Genomic DNA, 22,870 nt, shown 5'->3' with positions numbered 1-22,870 from the left:
ATAACGCCTTCTGTGTTCAGTGGATTACCATCGATGTGGTAATTCATGGGAACCGGGTTTTTTCCAAAGGGGAGGATGACATTTTTTGGCATTGAGCTTAAGGCCATGGTTCTGACACCAGTCGATGGTCTCAGTGAGGCCTTTCTGTAGGATGTCAACATCACTTGGGGAGTTAATAGCAGCACCCAACTTACAACTGTCTGTGAACTTTGTCAGCCGGAGTCCCTTCATGTTGGCCTGGACTTCAGAGAAGTAGATACCAAACAGGAGAGGACCCAGGGCTGAACCCTGTGGGACTCCACTCATGACTGGTCAGCAGTCTGACTTGGAGTCAGCTACTTTCACACTGTGGGTTCTATCTGTGAGCCAGTTTGCAAACCAACCTACTGATACAGGGGTTGATGCCTAGCTTACTGAGTTTTTCTATGAATCCTGAGTGGGGAATGGTATCAAAGGCCTTGGCCAGATCAAGGTAGGCTGTGCGAACCACCTTGACTTCTCCACAGCTCTAGTGACTGACTCAAAGAAGAAGTTGACCAAGTTGTACAGGCATAAAATGCAAAAGAAAATCAAAAGACCACTTCCTACCATTACTTCTAGGGATAAAGATGTTCGTATCAGATGTATTCTTCTGCCTCTCAACATACTGAAAGGAATATTTTATCTTCAGTCTTCAGAATCTCCATCTGACCACATTCCTTTCCATACCTTTCATGGATACCTTGAATTATGTAGGTGAATTTGGTCTTTAGGGAATCCCTCTATATCTGAATATAGATAAAGAAAGAGGAGGAGACTTTCTGATGCAAAGTAAATAGTGTCTCCACTTTATGACAGGGCCAGTACGAAATATATAAGCTTGAATATTCCATACTTATTATACTCCTGCAAAAATCATCTATTTTCAAAAATATTGACATTTGAGATCAGACTCAAGAAAACAAAATTTACTCAGAGTGGTAATAATTACTAACAAAATAAAGAAATCCATTGCTCCATCAAATCATAGGAGTACATAAATGAAAATGTCCTTACAATGCTTCTGATGTCATAAGACCTTCCATGCCAATAGTGATCATTAATGGAGCTTCTGTTCCAAGAATCCTGCTGAAAAGGGGGCTTTTAACTCAGGTGGACTATCCTGGTAAACAAATGGAAATACAATAACGTGATTCAATCGTTTAATCGTTATCTGTTTACTGACAAACCTCATTTTCTTGCCTCCAGGTAGTGTAAGGCTGCTTCCTTACGGTCATCATCTTCATCATGTCTACCTTTTACCCTCTCATTTATTCTTCCATATTCTGCTTGCTTGTGATCTCATCCCCACCCTTCCCTTCTTTTTCTTCGGCTGCTCCCGTTAGGGGTTGCCACAGCGGATCACCTGTTTCCATTTCTTCCTGTCCTCTGCATCTTGCTGTGTCACACCAACCACCTGCATGTCCTCTCTCATCACATCCATAAGCCGTATCTTGGGCCTTCCTCTTTTCCTGTTACCTGTTAGCTTCATCCTAAGCATCCTTTTCCCAATATACTCAGCATCCCTCCTCAGCACATGTCCAAACCAATGCAATCTTGCCTCTCTGGCTTTGTCTCCAAACCGTACAACCTGAGCTGACCTTCTAATATACAGATTCCTAATCCTGTCCACCCTCGTCACACCCAGTGCAAATCTTAACATCTTTAACTGTGCCACATCCAGCTCCGATTCCTGCCTTTTTGTCAATGCCACCATCTCCAACCCATATAACATAGCTGGTCTCACTACCCTCTTGTAGACCTTCCCTTTCACTCTTACTGGTACTCATCTGTCACAAATCACTCCTGACACTCTTCTCCACCCATTCCACCCTGCCTGTACTGTACTCTCTTCTTCACCTCTCTTCCACAGTTACCATTACTCTGAACTGTTGATCCCAAGTATTTAAACTCATCCACCTTCGCCAACTCCACTCGCTGCATCTTCACCATTTCTCTATCCTCCCTCTCATTCACACACATATTCTGTCTTAGTCCTGCTGACCTTCATTCCTCTTCTCTCTAGAGCATATCTCCACCTCTCCAGGGTCTCCTCCACCTGTTCCCTACTCTCACTACAGATCACAATGTCATCTTCAAACATCATAGTCCACAGAGACTCCTGTCTGACCTCATCTGTCTACCTGTCCATCACCACTGCAATCCCCACCCTTCCCTGCTTTTAGATTTTTAGGCCTTCATTCTGTTTTCTTAGCTGTGAACTTCAAGACTAATGCATTCTGTATCTGAATTTGTCAGCGACTTATTTTCCTTTAGTGAATAAGTTTTACAATTACAACTGTAATTAGAATACAGTTATTGTTTTTATACAATGTTTCAGTGTATTTTAATATTAATATAACTATATACATTATATGTTAATATTTGCATTAATACAGCTTGAATACAGGATTGATTAAAAGACAAAATCCACACAGTCTGCATGGCAGCTGTCTCTTCAAATTGTGCTAAACTAACTAGTGGAAATTACCAGGGGACTATTGTGCCATTAGAGATATGTTGGTCCTTGACCTCCTATACAACAGTATGTCAAGCAACTCATCTAACACTAGTACCTGGGACCTGCGCCTTCATCATCAGTTTAGGAGTGCATGACAGAGTTAGGTTCATTACCCAGCATGGGACCTGAGCCTTCATCATCAGTTAAGCAGAGCATGACAGAGTTAAGTTCATGACCCAGCATGGGACCTGAGCCTTCATCATCAGTTTAGCAGAGCATGATAGAGTCAGGTTCATTACCCAGCATGGGACTTGAGCCTTCATCATCAGTTTAGCAGAGCATGATAGAGTCAGGTTCATTACCCAGCATGGGACTTGAGCCTTCATCATCAGTTTAGCAGAGCATGACAGAGTTAGGTTCATGACCCAGCATGGGACCTGAGCCTTCATCATCAGGTTTAGCAGAGCATGATAGAGTCAGGTTCATTACCCAGCATGGGACCTGAGCCTTCATCATCAGTTTAGCAGAGCATGACAGAGTCAGGTTCGTTACCCAGCATGGGACCTGAGCCTTCATCAGTTTAGCAGAGCATGATAGAGTCAGGTTCATGACCCAGCATGGGACCTGAGCCTTCATCATCAGTTTAGGAGTGCAGGATAGAGTCAGGTTCATTACCCAGCATGGGACCTGAGCCTTCATCATCAGGTTTAGCAGAGCATGATAGAGTCAGGTTCATGACCCAGCATGGGACTTGAACCTTCATCATTAGGTTTAGCAGAGCATGACAATCAGGTTCATTACCCAGCATGGGACTTGAACCTTCATCATCAGGTTTAGGAGAGCATGACAATCAGGTTCATGACCCAGCATGGGACCTGAGCCTTCATCATCAGTTTAGCAGAGCATGACAGAGTCAGGTTCATGACCCAGCATGGGACCTGAGCCTTCATCATCAGTTTAGCAGAGCATGACAGAGTCAGGTTCATGACCCAGCATGGGACCTGAGCCTTCATCATCAGTTTAGGAGTGCATGACAGAGTCAGGTTCATGACCCAGCATGGGACCTGAGCCTTCATCATCAGGTTTAGCAGAGCATGACAGAGTCAGGTTCATGACCCAGCATGGGACCTGAGCCTTCATCATCAGGTTTAGCAGAGCATGACAGAGTCAGGTTCATGACCCAGCATGGGACCTGAGCCTTCATCATCAGGTTTAGGAGTGCATGACAGAGTCAGGTTCATTACCCAGCATGGGACCTGAGCCTTCATCATCAGGTTTAGCAGAGCATGATAGAGTCAGGTTCATTACCCAGCATGGGACCTGAGCCTTCATCATCAGGTTTAGCAGAGCATGACAGAGTCAGGTTCATGACCCAGCATGGGACCTGAGCCTTCATCATCAGGTTTAGCAGAGCATGACAGTCAGGTTCATTACCCAGCATGGGACCTGAGCCTTCATCATCAGTTTAGCAGAGCATGATAGAGTCAGGTTCATTACCCAGCATGGGACCTGAGCCTTCATCATCAGGTTTAGCAGAGCATGACAGTCAGGTTCATTACCCAGCATGGGACCTGAGCCTTCATCATCAGTTTAGCAGAGCATGATAGAGTCAGGTTCATTACCCAGCATGGGACTTGAACCTTCATCATCAGTTTAGCAGTGCATGACAGAGTCAGGTTCATTACCCAGCATGGGACCTGAGCCTTCATCATCAGTTTAGCAGAGCATGATAGAGTCAGGTTCATTACCCAGCATGGGACTTGAACCTTCATCATCAGTTTAGCAGAGCATGACAGAGTCAGGTTCATGACCCAGCATGGGACTTGAACCTTCATCATCAGTTTAGCAGAGCATGACAGAGTCAGGTTCATGACCCAGCATGGGACCTGAGCCTTCATCATCAGGTTTAGCAGAGCATGACAGAGTCAGGTTCATTACCCAGCATGGGACCTGAGCCTTCATCATCAGTTTAGCAGAGCATGACAGAGTCAGGTTCATGACCCAGCATGGGACCTGAACCTTCATCATCAGTTTAGCAGAGCATGACAGTCAGGTTCATGGCCCAGCATGGGACTTGAACCTTCATCATCAGTTTAGCAGAGCATGACAGAGTCAGGTTCATGGCCCAGCATGGGACTTGAACCTTCATCATCAGTTTAGCAGAGCATGACAGAGTCAGGTTCATGACCCAGCATGGGACCTGAGCCTTCATCATCAGTTTAGCAGAGCATGACAGAGTCAGGTTCATGACCCAGCATGGGACCTGAGCCTTCATCATCAGTTTAGCAGAGCATGATAGAGTCAGGTTCATGACCCAGCATGGGACTTGAACCTTCATCATCAGTTTAGCAGAGCATGATAGAGTCAGGTTCATGACCCAGCATGGGACTTGAACCTTCATCATCAGTTTAGCAGAGCATGACAGAGTCAGGTTCATGACCCAGCATGGGACTTGAACCTTCATCATCAGTTTAGCAGTGCATGACAGAGTCAGGTTCATGACCCAGCATGGGACTTGAACCTTCATCATCAGTTTAGCAGTGCATGACAGAGTCAGGTTCATTACCCAGCATGGGACCTGAGCCTTCATCATCAGTTTAGGAGTGCATGACAGAGTCAGGTTCATGACCCAGCATGGGACTTGAACCTTCATCATCAGTTTAGCAGTGCATGACAGAGTCAGGTTCATTACCCAGCATGGGACCTGAGCCTTCATCATCAGTTTAGCAGGGCATGATAGAGTCAGGTTCATTACCCAGCATGGGACCTGAGCCTTCATCATCAGTTTAGGAGTGCATGACAGAGTCAGGTTCATGACCCAGCATGGGACTTGAACCTTCATCATCAGTTTAGCAGAGCATGACAATCAGGTTCATTACCCAGCATGGGACTTGAACCTTCATCATCAGTTTAGCAGTGCATGACAGAGTCAGGTTCATGACCCAGCATGGGACTTGAACCTTCATCATCAGTTTAGCAGTGCATGACAGAGTCAGGTTCATGACCCAGCATGGGACTTGAACCTTCATCATCAGTTTAGCAGTGCATGACAGAGTCAGGTTCATGACCCAGCATGGGACTTGAACCTTCATCATCAGTTTAGCAGAGCATGACAGAGTCAGGTTCATTACCCAGCATGGGACTTGAACCTTCATCATCAGTTTAGCAGTGCATGACAGAGTCAGGTTCATGACCCAGCATGGGACTTGAACCTTCATCATCAGTTTAGCAGTGCATGACAGAGTCAGGTTCATTACCCAGCATGGGACCTGAGCCTTCATCATCAGTTTAGCAGAGCATGATAGAGTCAGGTTCATGACCCAGCATGGGACCTGAGCCTTCATCATCAGTTTAGCAGAGCATGATAGAGTCAGGTTCATAACCCAGCATGGGACCTGAGCCTTCATCATCAGTTTAGCAGAGCATGACAGAGTCAGGTTCATGACCCAGTACCTTCCTCTTTTCTGGAATACGTTTCCTCAGCCGATGAGCCAATGTGACTCAACATTTTCCTTCAAACAAAGCTTAAGACAACTGGATGGGTGCTCTCAGATTTACATTAGGACTACCTGGTCTCACCCTCCTTGAAAAAGGAGACAAAGCCTAAGGGTGACATACCTCTCAACTGCACAGATTTTCTCAGAATGCCCAGATTTTTGTCTCATATTTTTGGTCCGTTTTTCATAAAACGGTTTTCTGGCAAATTAGTGGCAAATCATTAAAGACTGAAGTTAGAAAATAATGACAGACAATTGAGCTTCAGACTTCATACCCTTCAGAAAATTCACGCTAATGCAAAACCTGTTATTCTATCAACTAAGTTTGTATGAGCAGTATTTAAAAACTGCCCCGATTTTTGGGCCTTTGTTCCACTTTTATTCATGGCTTTGTTCAGATTTCTTGCTCTAAGAGAGGTATGGTGGGTGGATACTGAAAGTGAACATGGTCATTACACTAAAATGGCCTTGAAAAGACTAGGAATCCTATAATGCTTCCTGCTACTACTTTGCATCTTTACCAAGGTATCGCTTTGTCTACTTGTGTTTTACTTGTTTTAATATTGTCTTACATTCAGAAAAATATCCTGCACATCTTATTAAAGTCATGTGTATTTTCAAAACACAGACTGCGTTAGTCATGGTTTTAAGTGCCAATGCGATAAGTGTGTGTACGCTGAATAAACTGCTAGGATGTATTTACTTGTGCTCTAGTCTTCCAACAAAGATGTTCTTCTGTCCAACCACACTTAATTTATCGAACATGTGCAGGCATTAGGTGCTGCAGTCATATTTCAAGTGTTCATTCATCAATCTCTCTGTCATTCGCCCATTTGTCCACCTATCAGAAAAACAGGCTAATTTATAGAACCCCTTTACTAGTCATAATGTGACATTACAAACCTGTAACACAAGCGCAACTACAGCGTAAAGTAAATGAATTCATTAATGAGAATTAAAAATATATAAATGGTATGCAGTCTAGGCAAATGACTCCATATATGCAAGCTAAGTACTTTAGTAACATTGTAGCAACTGCTAAAAGAATAGCCCTGCTCAGTTCTCCAGTAAACAAGACCAATGTCTGTATCAGCTGACAAAGGAGAAGATACTCAAGAGCTCCAAATCAGGATGTAAACCTACTGCCGACTTATTCTTTTTGTGCTATAAATTCTATTCATTTCATGTTGAATTGTACCAAGCAGAGTTTGAAAACTTCCAGCACATCATTCCTTTAATAACAGATTTCCAGCAAAAGAAGAACCAACTTAAGGCAACAAGATATTTAGAAAAAGAATAGTTGTGTAAAATCTTACCATAACCATCAATGTCATTCTCTTCCACGCAGCTGTATTCATTACCTTGGGTTAGTCTCCGCCTAGCGACCTGAACATCCGGCCAGGATACGAAATCTTTAGTCACTGCAAAGTACGTGGGACACCTGACGTTAGCCATAGGATGCGTGGGCCATAAAAGTGATGCCTGCACATACCTTCCTCAGAACTGAATGCCCCAGTTGGACTCCAGTCCCAGGATAGCTGCACAGGTCCTGAATCATTCAGCAAAGCTTTTTCAGGGGGTAAGGAGGGAAGGGTAGAATACTGCAACATGGAAGAGAAGGACATCTATGGTTATGGCAATATTTTACACAACTATTCTATGTCCTTTTACTCTCATGTTACAGTACTCATAACCTTTGGGTGAGTGCCACAGTAACAAGGAAGAAAGAGGTTGGTTTGGAACCATTTTCCAAAAATCTATGCATGACTGCCCTGGCAAAACCTGCTCTAGATCTCTTGATATCGTCCAGTTTGTAGTGCTTGGTGAAGGTTTGGACAGCTGTCCAGGCAGCACCTTCTAGAATACAAACACTGTCCAGTCCCTTGAAGGCAGCTACAGATGAGGCCATGGATCTAGCAGAATGTGCCTTAATTTTAGAGTCCAGGTGTTTGCCATGGTAGGTGTAACAGAAGGAGATGTCCTTGGAAATCCAGGCAGAAATAGTCTGCTTTGTCACCGCCTTCCCCAGAGCCCTGAGGTGATAGGAAACAAACAGTTGCTCTGATCACCTAAGGGATTTGGTCTTGTCTAGGTACAATCTAAGTGTTCTGTTAACATCCAGGGAATGCATGACTCTCCCACGGTCACTCTGGAGTTGTGAAAAAAAAAGGTGGGGAGGTGGACATATTGGTTCAGGGACAACTCACTGACCACCTTAGGCATGAAGGAGGGGTTAGTCCGTAGGGTTACCCTATCCTTGTGAAAGATTAAAAAGGGTGGGGTTACCATAAGGGCCTGGAGCTCTAAGTCTATCCTGGCTGACTGGGGCAACAGTGAGCTTCTCTAACACACAGTTAGGGTCCGAGGGCACTGGAACTGGCCTCCTGGGGGTTCTGGAATGTAGTAACCTTCAGGAAGAACTTCACTTGAAGTCTGGCAGCAAGTGAAGGGTCAAGTAGCAGGCAAGCTGAAATAGAAGCAAGGTGTGCCTTAACAGAAGAATATGCCAGCCCTGCTTGCAACAATTTACACAAACAGGAAAGCACTAAGGGGACCCCTCTTTGAAATGGGTCTAGCTGTCTTTTTAGACACCAAATAAAAAAACCTTTTCCATTTAGACAGATAGGCTCGCCTGGCCTCCTGCAGGACATTAAACACATCCTCGGCCTCCTGCAGGACATTAAACACATCTTCAGTGTAAATGTGTCTGAAAGGGATTAAAACCTTATCACCCACAGGGTTAGGACTCAGAGATTTCAAGTGGGGGTGGATTAGGGATCCCTTTGTCCTGTGTGAGTAGGTCCACTCTGTGAGGTAACATGGGATGATTACCCCGGGCTAAATGCAGGAGGAGGGGAAACCAATACTGTCTTGGCCTAAAGGGAATCACCAAAAAGATTTTTGGTTTGTCCTGCTGAATTTTCATTTGGACTTTTTGTAAGAGTGGGAAGGGGGGGATACGCCCCCTTCCATGAGATAGAAAAGGCATCCATCACCATCAATAGGGGGCTGGGTGCCCTGGTACAAAACTGAGAAAGTTGTCTGCTGAGAGGGGAAGCAAACAAATCTATTTGTGGTGTACCCCACCTGTGGACTATGTCCAGAAACACATCCCTGTGTAACATCCACTCGTGGGATTGTGACATGGACATGCTTCAAGGTATCTGCCTGAGTACTCTGAGCTGAGGGAATGTAGACCATCTACAGAGGGACACCATGCTGGGCTGCCAGTTCTCAAGACTGGACTGCAAGTCTGCATAGAAAGTAAAATCTTGTTCCCCCATTTGTTCACATACCAAAGAATGGTAGTGTTGTCTGTGAACAACTACAGGGGCCCTTGCTTCAGGCTGTTTTGGAAGGCCCTCAGTGCAAAGATGTGGACCCTTATTCTCTCTGATGTTGATATGCTCCCTCCTGAAGGGACCTGTACATGTGCCTTGCACCTTCAAGCTGACCACAGTAGCCCCCAGCCCAGGTGTGAAGCATCTGAGTACATTTCTTGGAGTGAGAGTGATGGATTGTGAGAGACGTAATCCACCCAGCAAAGGATCTCCTTTCTTAGGCATGGTAGGAAGGGAATGGAGTGGTCCAAGGGGTGGGAATGTTCGGTCCATGCTGACCTCACATACCACTGAAGTATCCTCATGTGCAGTCTTGCAAGTGGTAACATGGGGATAGTAGAGGCCACATGTCCCAGGAATCTGAGATATTCTCAGTCACTGCAGGTGTTTGGAGGACAGACAGTAGATATTCTTTCAGGCTTTCCACTTTTTTGGGGTGGGAGGAATGCCCTCATAACATCCTTTCTGAATCTGCATTCTAGGAAAACTTGATCCTGGGAGGGGTTTAGGTTGGATTTGGGGAAACTAATGGTGAAACCCAGGGACTGCAGAGAAGACAAATAACTGTCTGGAGATGGTTCTGTAGAGAACTACAGCAATCTGCATAGATCAGGTCATCTAGGTATGGGAAAATTTGTATCCCTTGGACCCTGCAATAGGCTACCACTGGAGCCAGGCACATGGTGAATACCCTTGGAGCAGTAGATAGTTCAAAGAGTAAAGCACAGAATTGGAAATGTGAGGAGCCCACAGAGAAGTGTAAATATTTCCCATATTTGGGTCTTGTGGGGAAGTGCAGATATGCATCTTTGATGTCCAAAATGGCCAGAAATGCCTGGGGCATTAACAATGGGAATAAAGTCTGGAGGGTAAGCATAACTTAGAGGCTGAGGTGGGAGAGATCCAGGATGGGTCTCCATGGGCCATCTTTTTCTTGGGACCAGGAAAGTCTAGAGTAAAACCCTTTCCATTTTCTGACAGAGGGACTGGTTGGATAGTCCCTTGGGAGAAGAGGCTGTCCAAGACTGTTTGGAATAGGGACATCTGGTCCTTTGGTGGCTGTAGGATGCCTCTTAATGAGAAGGGAATGATCCAAGTCATGAAGTAGCCATTTTCTAAGAATGATAAGACCCACTTGTTTGAGGTAATGCTTTTCCAGATGGGAAGACAGAGTCAGTCTCTGGGAAAGGGGTATCGGATGTGGAGAGGGTGGAGGAGAAGGCAGGTAGTCAAAGTTTCTGGGTTGTAGTCTGAGCAGGCCTGGAAGGTGGCTGCTGCTTCCTGGAGCTCTTCTTGCCCCTAGTATGACGAGTAGGAGCAGAATGTTTCCTAATGAACTTTGTCTTAGTGGGGCAATTCCTGTGGAATTTAGGAATTGGGGACACAAACAAATGCTTCAAATAATGTAATTTTTTCCCCTTCTGTTGAAGGGCTTTGAAAAGCTCTGCCACTTTGGCCCCAAATAGGGCAGCATTGTCCAGGGGGCCATCTAGGAGTTTGGCCCTGATATCGTCATGTAGGGGTTGCAGCCTAAGCCAATAGTACCTTCTGAACACTGAGGTAGAAGCTGCGGATCTGGCCAAGGCCTCTGCAGCATCATAGCTCCATCTAATCAACTGTCTTGTTACTTGTGAGGACAGGGCGATCAGGTTAGAGATTTGAGACTTAGTGATCGAACCTGGCAGATCAGCCAAGAGTTTTCAAAGCTGAGTCAAAAGGGCCAAAGAATACTTAGACATGCGAGTCTGGTAGTTGACAGCCCTAAAGGCAAAGTTAACAGAGGTGTATACCTTTTTACCGATGCGTTCCGTAGTTTTACTTCCTGATCAGCTGGAAGGACAGAGTTTGAGATTAATAGTCTGGTGGGTTTGTCTGCAGAGACAAACAGTACCAGGGTCTGCAACAGGGCATTTTATCAGAAATTTAGCCCCTTCTGGAACCTTATAAAATCTGTCAGGCCATCTAGAAGCAGGGGGTTGGGATTCAGGATTTTTAAAAGCTGCATTGAGTAGAACTGGTAGAATGGCAGATGGTGAAGAGTATCCGTTTACAAAACTTCACAGTACTTCTTTTAGTCATTTCAGTAGAGTCCCATCTGAAAAACTCTCTCATCAGAGAGATGTTTTTTCCAAAGATCAGGTCCCTCTCCATGGGAATCTGCCTGAGCAGAGTCCTCCTCTGGGAAGGCATACCGTAGAGGGGGTGGCATTTCAGAAAAATAAGAAAGGGAATCCACTGAATAGGAATCTGAAGAATCTTCAGCTTCAACTGGAAGAGAATTTGAAGTCTGAGGCCTAGGGCTGACAACAGGAGGAACAGCTGGAGGAGAAGCAGCCATGGAAGGCCATAGGGCCATGAAGGCATTAAATAAACTTTGACAGAAAGCTTGCCAATCAGGCAAGCTTTCAGATGGTGGAGATGCATGCTTGCTTACTTTTTTGTTTCCTTTTTAAAGCAGGAACAGGCCTAGAGGGCATAGGGCCTAAGGAGGACTTAACTTCAGGCAGTTCTCTAAAGAAGGCCTGGTCTGGATGTCCACAATGAGCTGAGGTTCCCTCTCATCATCAGCAGCCTGCGTATGCATAACCTCCATGGACATGCTTTCAAGTCCTTTGTTCTGCGGCCTCCAGAATGGTACCCACTATATCAGTGGCTGATTCCATATGTTCCTTCAGGCATATGATGGCCGCGTGGGGGAACGTTGGTGGAGGAGGTCCAGCAGCAGCCTCAAGCCTGGTAACTTTGGCCTTTTTCAGTGGCTCGACGGTTTGACCGGATGGCCCTTCCATTGTAAGAGTGAGATATTTAAGTCTCAGGTTTTCTAAACAGATGTTAATAGCATGGAGACAGCTGTGAAGAGTCTGGAGCAAAGGTCTGACAAATCGCGCAGAATTTATGGTCGTGGTTGGGCCCTAAGCAGAACAAGCATAGGTCATGTGCGTCCTTATGGAAGATCTGACATCTGCACCTAAACTTTCCTTTCCTGGATGACATGAACCTGAGCAGGTACGTAGTGACCAAAACAAGAAGAAGAAAAAAGGCCTCAGTGGAGCACTTATTTTAAACTCGCAAAATCCAACAGTAAAAATGACCGGATAAGCTGACGTTTAACTGGCGGCAAAGAAGTTCTGAGGAAGGTATGTGCAGATGTCACTTTTATGGCCCACACACCCTACGTTCAACATCAGACATCCTACATACCTTGCAGTGACTAAAGCTTTGTATACTGGCCAGACATTCAGGACACTAGGCAGAGCCTAACCCAAAGGTTATGAACACTGCAACATGAGAATAGCAGAACATCTTCTGTGATTTATACATACTTTTTTGGAACGTCACTAAGTGCCTCCTGTTATCATTCTTAGTGTTCCAACTACAAACAATTCTCTGCTGACAGCAACTGTCTTCTAAAGGCTGTTGCAAGGTGCTGTAATATGATGTAAAAAAAAGAATTATTACAGTTCCTTTAAACAGGCAGAACAACAATTAAACAGAAAGGAAAGCACCGAAACAAGGGTTGTGCTGCAGATATTCTTTCAAGATGTCAATGCTGGACTTCAGTTGACAACACAGATGCTTTTGTGCCTGTCAAATACATGAAAACAAAAGGGAACTCATGACCAATGAATTTAAAAAACTGCACTTTGAATTGAGATTCAGACACTGGTAACTTGCAGCCTGGTTATGGAGTCACCTCTGATGAACTAGTCTGATCCTGACAAAAATGAAGAAATGCAGTTGTTCAAATAGCGGATGATTCTGCACTTGGAGGATGAATAGAGTGCAAATATAGATGCAGTTAAACATGCCAGAGTAACATGCAGTGGTGGTAGAAATAAAGAATTAAGAATCATGAATGCAAGTGGGCTTGAAGATGAAAAAAAGTAAACCTGCAGCCTGTGGAATTTATTTACAGGTCATTTAAGACAGACTGGAATTCATGGAAAAGTGCTGCCCGGTTACCAAATGATTGACAGTCATGCACACTGTGAGTCAGGGATGTGGCCAGGAATTTAAAATTTATACTCCTAGTTTCCAGGATGATGGCCACACCAAGCCACGCCTATCATCATCTTTCTCTCCACCCACCCCTATATACTTTTAAATTATTTTAAATGGTGTTACAAAATAATGTTTTTAATCAAATTTTTAAAGAAGTTTTTAAATTATTATTGTAATTAAAGTGTGGATTTATTTTATTCAGAGATGTGGTTTTAACTTTGGCTTGTGAAGACTGTATGAACCAATCAGTTCCAACAATTAACCTTAGTAAATGGTCCAACATGATTGGCTTTCAGTACTGTGATGTAATTTGAAAAACATATAAAAGCATTTAACTTTTAAAGATGGATGTTTAACTGATGAAGTTGGCGACGAAAACGTGACAGTGGATACGTTATTGCTTTTGTATTTCTAGACCCGGTGTTTGTATTGGAGTGTTTTTTACAGTGCTTATTAAAGCATTTTTTCCTTTGAGCATCGATTTATTTGTGCTTGGTGGATACTTCATTCTACCCCTATATACTTCCTATATAAGCCACATCCCATCATAGTGATACCCTCCCCCAACCAGCCATCTGCAAGTGTACTCCAGGAAGTCCATAACTTCATGAAACAGCAAAATAAAAATGGACATTTTAGTCCAAACTTCCATTTCTCCTGGGTACAAAAACAGACATAACTTTCAACTGTCCGTAATTCTGGCTTAGATTGTTGCTTTGCTTTTCCAAATACCTCCTAAAACTGGGGATTTTGAGAGAAAGTGACATATTACACCTAATAGTACATTACATGTATAGTACATGGGCAGTGTTAGTATATGCACTGAGAATCACTGCTGAAGGCAAATCTATCATAAGACACACAAAGCAAGAACACACTGAACTGGCTCACAAACAGTAGCCAGGAAATTAGGTTGGGTGGCTTTATCTCCTACAAAAGGTATGTTAATATAGGTGTACCCTAAAGTTTAGTCCTTGGGCCACTCCTGTTTGGCATGGACTTGGATGGCAAAGCAAATGATCCAGGTTTATGGCTGACCAAGTCTAGGGTTACCCACCATTTCAAATGCCCCAAGTGGGACTTTTTTTGTAAAAAGGTGAGTTTTCAGGACAAACATACTCATGGAAAGTGCAGAGGACAAAACTTCACTGTTTTGCCAAAACAAAAGCTTATTCTTATAACATTTTAGTTGTTTTTACTACTTCATTTAAAATGTAGGTGTTTCAGATACAAAATAACTGTTTTATGCCACTATTAAAGAAAAGCTATGAAACATTTTTTTCCTAAAATCTCAGGAGAGTTGTTACTTTTTTGTTCAGGACACACAACTGCCCAAAGAGGGACTGTGTCTTACAAAGAGGGACAGGTGGCAACCATAACCAAGTCTACAGACAACTGTAAACATGTTGCTATATCATACTCCACAGAGGACACCAAAATCCTCAAAAAGGGCTATCCCCAAATTAACAGCTGGTGTCAAAACCATGAACTCAAACTAAATGCCAAGATGCATATAGTTGTATCCTTTGCCAAGCATGAAATCCTTTATAAATATCACTGACAAGTGAAAGGTGATCATGTAATCAGGGATCTGGGAACCTATGTTGACTTTCAACTATCAATGGATCACAGCGCATCCACTATTGTAAGGATATTGTATTGTACTGTATTCTTCAGTGCTGCTTATATGTAAAGGTATGGTGACCAGGTCCAGGGATGTAATCATCCCACGTACGTAGCTCTCATCAATCCAATCAGTGAATATAATATCCCATTCACTATGCACTTGCCCAGACACTAACTGGATCAACCCACACACAATACTTTCTCATTAAAAAAAAAAAAAAAAAATCAACAACCTCAATCACAAAAAGTTACTCAGACCATCTCAAACCCTAATCCTTCTTCTCAGCATCATCTAGACTACAGACAGATGACCTCAGCCCTGTGTGTAGAGCCTCAGCAGACCTTATCCTTTCAGACCAATTACACATTTGCAAGTTCAATGGTAGCAAGACACTCCCTTGGGGGATGTCGATCTGTCTTGTAACAAAAACAGAACATGTTGGAGGGATAAGTATATAACACAGAGGACACGCATGAACCTGCATGCTGACCTACAAGCAAACTTGAGGAAAGTCAATTCATCTGTGGTATTTCTTTGGGGTGCTGGAGGAAATCAAGAGCACACGGATAAACCCCACACAGATAGAGTGAGCATGCAGACTCCAGTGATCCACTGTCAAGATGTCAATCAGAGTGAAGCAGTAGGAGAGGACAGTGAATGGACGAACGCTTGCACACACCTACTGCTCCTGCCACGCCTCCAAAGATAGCCACATATAGGAGAGGGCAGTGAATGGACGAACGCTTGCATACACCTACTGCTCCTGCCACACCTCCAAACATAGCCACATATGTGCAATGCTGACGCTGTGATGGAAAGTGAAATAAATTATTACCAATTCCCTACTCATAAATACATTACAAGCCCTTTGATACGTACATACATACATCTATACATACAAACATAACCCATGTCAATACTAACCGACACCTTATAGCTGGCTATAACCTTCTACAGCCAATTCCCAAATGATCTCACACACTGCAAATATTGTAAACAGCTTATGACTAACTGTGTGAATTTGTTAAAATGTATCTGCACGATATTTTTCCACTATGGCAATATTGCTCACGCTTTGTATTATTTGACTTGTACTTGTATTTGTACTTTTATTTTTATTGGACTGCTTTCTTTACTGTAACCGGTTTCATGGAGCTTTTCTCCCCAGGACTCCACTGAAAATGGGCTCTCTGAGCCTAGTGGACTTCCCCGGTAATCAAACTTGGAAATAAATAAACTGAACACTGGCTTCATTAAATGCAATAAAATGAATGCATGACAAGACTTAAAAAAATGAGATTTTCACCAAGATGCTCTCTGTAAAAGCTGTTCACACATTCCGATTCTCACTGCATTCGCTTTTTTCTGCTCATAGTGAAAGCGTTTGTGAAACATCTTAATCAGACTAAGCACAGGTGAAATCTGTTTCAAGGGCAGGTGAAACAGAGAGGAGTGTGTGCATGTTGCAGACAGAATATGTGGGTAGCAGTCATTTCTGTGCTTTTTTTTTCTTTTTTTATTTCTCCTTCTAGCTACGTTTTTAAATGTTTCTTATTCTAATTACTTTGTACATTTGTTTAGAATTTACATTTATATTAAAGGCAATTACTTGACATAGTGTATAAAAGACACATGCTCACAGGACTGGAAATTCAGGCAAACTAAAGTTGCACCTGCAAAGCTATATTTACCTACTAATTAGCTTTTTTGACTTTTGTTCTAACTACCTTTTACAATGTATTAGGCTCTTCACTTATACTAAAGTCAATGAGTTGAGATTGTGTGTAGTGAAACATGTCTACTGTACTGCAAACGTAGGCAAATCTTATAAAGATGAAGCTGCAAAGATACCCGCCATCGTAGCAATATACAGTTAAAAAGCAGGAGACACGTGAAAACAAGTCTAGAACATGAGCTTGTTCAGCAACATGCTTCTCACCTTCCTTCCACATTATCAGCAATCTCAGTCTTAGTCCCTCGTGGTTTATAGGCAGAACTGGTTATAAGAAGGGACTGCAGATGCTGTGGGAGGAGCACACTGGTGTTCAAGCATTCGACGATGGTTTGCCTATGTTTACTGTTGATATTTATGAATGTGCATCTGTTCTCTCTCTCTCACTATATATATATATATATATATATATATATATATATATATATATATATATATATATATATATATATATACACGGATTCGTATCACTTAACTGAAGCACCATTTCACTGACACCCATTTCACAGAGACCATATCACCTAAAGTTCATTTCAAATAAAACTAATTTCACTGATGAGTAGTACTCTAAGGCAAGTCAAAGACATATGTCTACTGTAGGGCAATCCTGGTGTTAGTATATATTGTTAGGCATAACAATAGCCCCCCCCCCCCCACCTACTTGGGTTTTACCAAATGTAAAACAAAACCAAACAACAGAAAACCAAAGTGGGGGGCTATGCCCCACACCCCCCCAACTATATATACTAACACCAGGATCGGACTACAGTGGGGAAAAGGACATATACCTTTGACTCCCCTTAGAGTACTACTCGTCAGTGAAATGAATTTTAGGGGATTTGGACTCAGTGAAATGGTCTTTCAGTGAAGTGATACGAATCCATATATTTTATATATATATATATATATATATATATATATATATATATATATATATATGTAGAAAAGCAACCCAAAGCACCAAGATGGACGTGCAGCAACTGAATCACTTGATTGACAGTTCAAAGCGTCAAGTTAGTGCAGGAAATGCAAAAAACCTTCAAGAACTTTGTAAAATCCACCAAAGAATATTTTAATGACACAAAAAACGTCAGCGCTTTCATGGATACATTACTTCCGCTTCATCAGACGTAAACAGAACTGGAGCAAACAGCTAACTTATATACCAAACAATCATGGAAAATTTAAAGCTGTACACTCACATTCCAAACATAAAAAATACATCAAAATCTAAAAATATTAACTATGCTGGACAACAATCTACTGAAATTATAACAAATCAACAAAAATAAATACAAAACTAAATAAAATAAAATAAAATAGTGACAGTATATAACCTTAAAACTAATAGGTAATTATACATAACATAATGCATAACTAATGATGGTTACTTAAGGGGTCTCGACTTCAACACTGGTCTCAATGTGACCTGCTCATTAAGCCCCCTTCCTTTATGTGCCCCCATGCGCAGTATCCACTTTAACTCTGCCTCTTCCGTACGGTTGACAATATCGCCTCCCCTCAGTCCTAAGTTAACAACTTGTAAAACTTGAAATTTAAAATGATGGTCATTGTCCAAGCTCAACACGTGTTTAGTCAACGCACTGCACGTATCACCCCTGACCAAACAGTAGTTATGGTCTTGTATTCTCTCTCGTAGAGACCTACTACTCTTGCCTGTGTAAAAGTGGAAACATACCTGACAACAAGCGACGTAGACAATGTTCCTAGTCCCACAACTAGACATACATCTAATGTCCCAGAGTTTACCAGTGTTGGGATTCCGAAAAAACCCAGATTCATCTACAAACTGGCACTGGTGGCAATGACCACACTTCCTAGTGCGATAATCAAAATTATTCATAGCTAAGTTGTCACAAATGCTAAGGTTGGGAAAACAAAGTTGTTGTTTCAATGTCTTCATGTTATTATACACATATCTGGGACAATTCCCTATCACATTCCTAATTGAATCATCTACCATTAAAACATTCCAATTCCTTAGAACAGCATCTTGTACAAACTTGGCATTCTTACTATAAGGTAAAACCAATGGTAACTGAGAGCCCACCCTGTTGCTGACTGTCGGTCTATCGGTCATACTTGAATAGTAGGGTTTAGCTCTACCCTGTCTAAGACCAAAAACATTCTTGCAGGCCCTGCTTACTTGTGTCATAGAATAACCTCTATGAATGAAATTATTCTTTAAAACAGACAACTCATGCCTGAAAGAGTCGTCCTCAGAGCACAATCTTGACAGCCTAATGGCTTGCCCTCTAACAATGTTGTCAAAAATTTGTGGGGGGTGCATACTGTCATTGGAAAGATAAGATGCCTTATAACAGGGCTTCCTATAGACACTAGTGCAGAATTTATCTCTCAGCCGATAGACTGTCACATCTAGGTAGTTTATAGAAACCTCTGAGTACTCAAGGGTGAACTTAAGAAATCCATTGGTGTTATTGAGCCTAGACAAAAAAAGCTCCAATTGGGCACCAGTCCCTCTCCATAGGAGAAAGAGGTCATCGACAAAACGTCTATAAAAGACGATGTCAGGGTGTACTAACATGACCTCCCTCTCCCATGCTGCCATGACCAAGTTGGCATATGAATTGACACAACTGGTGCCCATTGCCACTCCAGTCATTTGTTTATAATACCTGTCCTGAAAGATAAAAACGTTATTATCTAACACAGTCTCTAAAAGAAGGCATAGAAAATCTGCTTCAGTAGTGGTCATGCGTTCAGTTAGTAAACTCCAAAGCAACTGAACACCTTCCTTATTAGGAATGCAAGTAAACAGGGACACCACGTCCATAGTGGCCAATCCGTTACCAATCCGTGTGGGGAGGAAGAGGTCTTTCGAGCAGGATTCCATACGAGGAGCGAAGAGAAGAAACTCAGTTGTGGACACACAATCAGCCACATCAAAGGAATTGGACTTAAAGTCTTTAGTCTTGATATTTCATCTTATGTATTGAGTAGTGATGAACTCAGTGTATTAAATAGAGGCCTTACCTTTGTGCCATCTGATAACATGGATATAACTGATGCTTTGTTAGCTCTGCGCTTATTTGTTAGGAATGTCACCTTGAAACTTTTGTTTAGGGACAGTAGTTCTAATGATGGTGTCACTTTTAGGAAACCTAGTTTAATGAATCCACATCTTCCCCCAGCTTTAGAGGTTTTTCTGAAGGGGGTTGAAAATGATTTGTATACTACTTTTCAAAGGGTTCCAATGAGAAGTTGCAATAATCTATCTGACAGTGAACACGTTGCCTTGTCAGCATTGCGTAGTAATATCGACATTATTGTCCGTCCGGCTGACAAAGGGGGGCTCACTGTTGTAATGGATAGGACATTTTATATACGGTCCATGGTAGAAATGTTAAGCACAGAAGCCTATCAGGCGATATCACATGAGGATGTTAATAGCTTGAGTTTTAGAGTACATGATATGCTCCTGGAATGTAAGTTACTTGGTCTAATAACACAGGATCTGTTTAATTATCTCTATGTAGAATTTCCTCTAACACCTAGGATCAATGGGTTACCCAAGATTCACAAAAATGAGAGGGTCCCACCGTTTAGACAGATTGTAGTGGGGGCTGGTTGGCTCACTGAGCCAATGTGCATATACTTGGACTATAAACTTAAGACAGTATTGGCACATTATGAATATGTGCTTAGGGACACACAACAGTTTTTGATAGATTTATATGCAATGGTGAGTGAGTTGAGTCCATTGATGGTTTATGTTTAGCCACTATGGACGTGGTGTCCCTGTTTACTTGCATTCCTAATAAGGAAGGTGTTCAGTTGGTTTGGAGTTTACTAACTGAACGCATGACCACTACTGAAGCAGATTTTCTATGCCTTCTTTTAGAGACTGTGTTAGATAATAACGTTTTTATCTTTCAGGACAGGTACTATAAACAAATGACTGGAGTGGCAATGGGCACCAGTTGTGCCAATTCATATGCCAACTTGGTCATGGCAGCATGGGAGAGGGAGATCATGTTAGTACACCCTGACATCGTCTTTTATAGACGTTTTGTCGATGACCTCTTTCTCCTATGGAGAGGGACTGGTGCCCAATTGGAGCATTTTTTGTCAGGGCTCAATAACACCAATGGATTTCTTAAGTTCACCCTTGAGTACTCAGAGGTTTCTATAAACTACCTAGATGTGAAAGTCTACCGGCTGAGAGATAAATTCTGCACTAGTGTCTATAGGAAGCCCTGTTATAAGGCATCTTATCTTTCCAATGACAGTATGCACCCCCCACAAATTTTTGACAACATTGTTAGAGGGCAAGCCATTAGGCTGTCAAGATTGTGCTCTGAGGACGACTCTTTCAGGCATGAGTTGTCTGTTTTAAAGAATAATTTCATTCATAGAGGTTATTCTATGACACAAGTAAGCAGGGCCTGTAAGAATGTTTTTGGTCTTAGACAGGGTAGAGCTAAACCCTACTATTCAAGTATGACCGATAGACCGACAGTCAGCAACAGGGTGGGCTCTCAGTTACCATTGGTTCTACCTTATAGTAAGAATGTCAAGTTTGTACAAGATGCTGTTCTAAGGAATTGGAATGTTTTAATGGTAGATGATTCGATTAGGAATGTGATAGGGAATTGTCCCAGATACGTGTATAATAACATGAAGACATTGAAACAACAACTTTGTTTTCCCAACCTTAGCATTTGTGACAACTTAGCTATGAATAATTTTGATTACCGCACTAGGAAGTGTGGTCATTGCCACCAGTGCCAGTTTGTAGATGAATCTGGGTTTTTTCGGAATCCCAACACTGGTAAACTCTGGGACATTAGATGTATGTCTAGTTGTGGGACTAGGAACATTGTCTACATTGCCTGTTGTCAGGTATGTTTCCACTTTTACATAGGCAAGAGTAATAGGTCTCTACGAGAGAGAATACGAGACCATAACTACTGTTTGGTCAGGGGTGATACGTGCAGTGCGTTGGCTAAACACGTGTTGAGCTTGGACAATGACCATCATTTTAAATTTCAAGTTTTACAAGTTGTTAACTTAGGACTGAGGGGAGGCGATATTGTCAACCGTACGGAAGAGGCAGAGTTAAAGTGGATACTGCGCATGGGGGCACATAAAGGAAGGGGGCTTAATGAGCAGGTCACATTGAGACCAGTGTTGAAGTCGAGACCCCTTAAGTAACCATCATTAGTTATGCATTATGTTATGTATAATTACCTATTAGTTTTAAGGTTATATACTGTCACTATTTTATTTTATTTTATTTAGTCTTGTATTTATTTTTGTTGATTTGTTATAATTTCAGTAGATTGTTGTCTAGCACAGTTAATATTTTTAGATTTTGATGTATTTTTTTATGTTTGGAATGTGAGTGTACAGCTTTAAATTTTCCATGATTGTTTGGTATATAAGTTAGCTGTTTGCTCCAGTTCTGTTTACGTCTGATGAAGCGGAAGTAACGTATCCATGAAAGCGCTAACATTTTTTGTGTCATTAAAATATTCTTTGGTGGACTTTACAAAGTTCTTGAAGGTTTTTTGCATTTCCTGCACTAACTTGACGCTTTGAACTGTCAATCGAGTGATTCAGTTGCTGCACGTCCATCTTGGTGCTTTGGGTTGCTTTTCTACATCTATTTCTTGGTTTGCTGGGGTTCGTGTCATCCTTGATATATATATGGGTCTATATTACAACATCGGAGTCTCACAACTTCGAATGTTGTAACATTGAACTGGAAACCTCGAAGTCTGACAATATCAAAGCCGTGGAACATCAAATTCTTTCCCAGAGAAATAATTTGTGGGCCATTTCCGCGACTTCACTATTTCCCCCATTGTGGTGCAAACTCGGAGTTGGTATATTTAAAAGTAGGGGAGGCGTGTGTGGGGGGTGAAGCCCCCCACATTAAAAACAGTTTGAAGTGTTTGTGTGTTTAGTGTTTTGTACTGGAACAGAGATTTTTTTTCCCCAGGGAAAAAATTCACTGCTCTCAGTCTTCGGGGTTTTAAGTTCGATGTTACAACATTCGAAGTTGTGAGACTTCAATGTTGTGATACAGACTATATATATATATATATATATATATATATATATATATATATATATATATATATATATATATATATATATATATATGGGTCTATCTGAGATGATCGACAGTTCATATGACTGACA

The 22,870-nt window shown here is 42.1% G+C and overlaps 1 protein-coding gene across 1 annotated transcript in view; it reads right to left on the bottom strand.

The window, feature by feature from the left end:
* LOC122815095 (plexin-B2-like) overlaps window positions 1-22,870 on the bottom strand; it is a 368,973-nt gene that overhangs the window by 93,059 nt on the left and 253,044 nt on the right. The window lies entirely within an intron of this gene.

The sequence above is a fragment of the Protopterus annectens genome, chromosome 11.part0 (genome assembly GCF_019279795.1).
Source record: "Protopterus annectens isolate FY-2018-M chromosome 11.part0, PAN1.0, whole genome shotgun sequence".
Lineage (NCBI taxonomy): Eukaryota > Metazoa > Chordata > Ceratodontiformes > Protopteridae > Protopterus > Protopterus annectens.
This window is presented reverse-complemented; position numbering and strand designations above follow the sequence as displayed.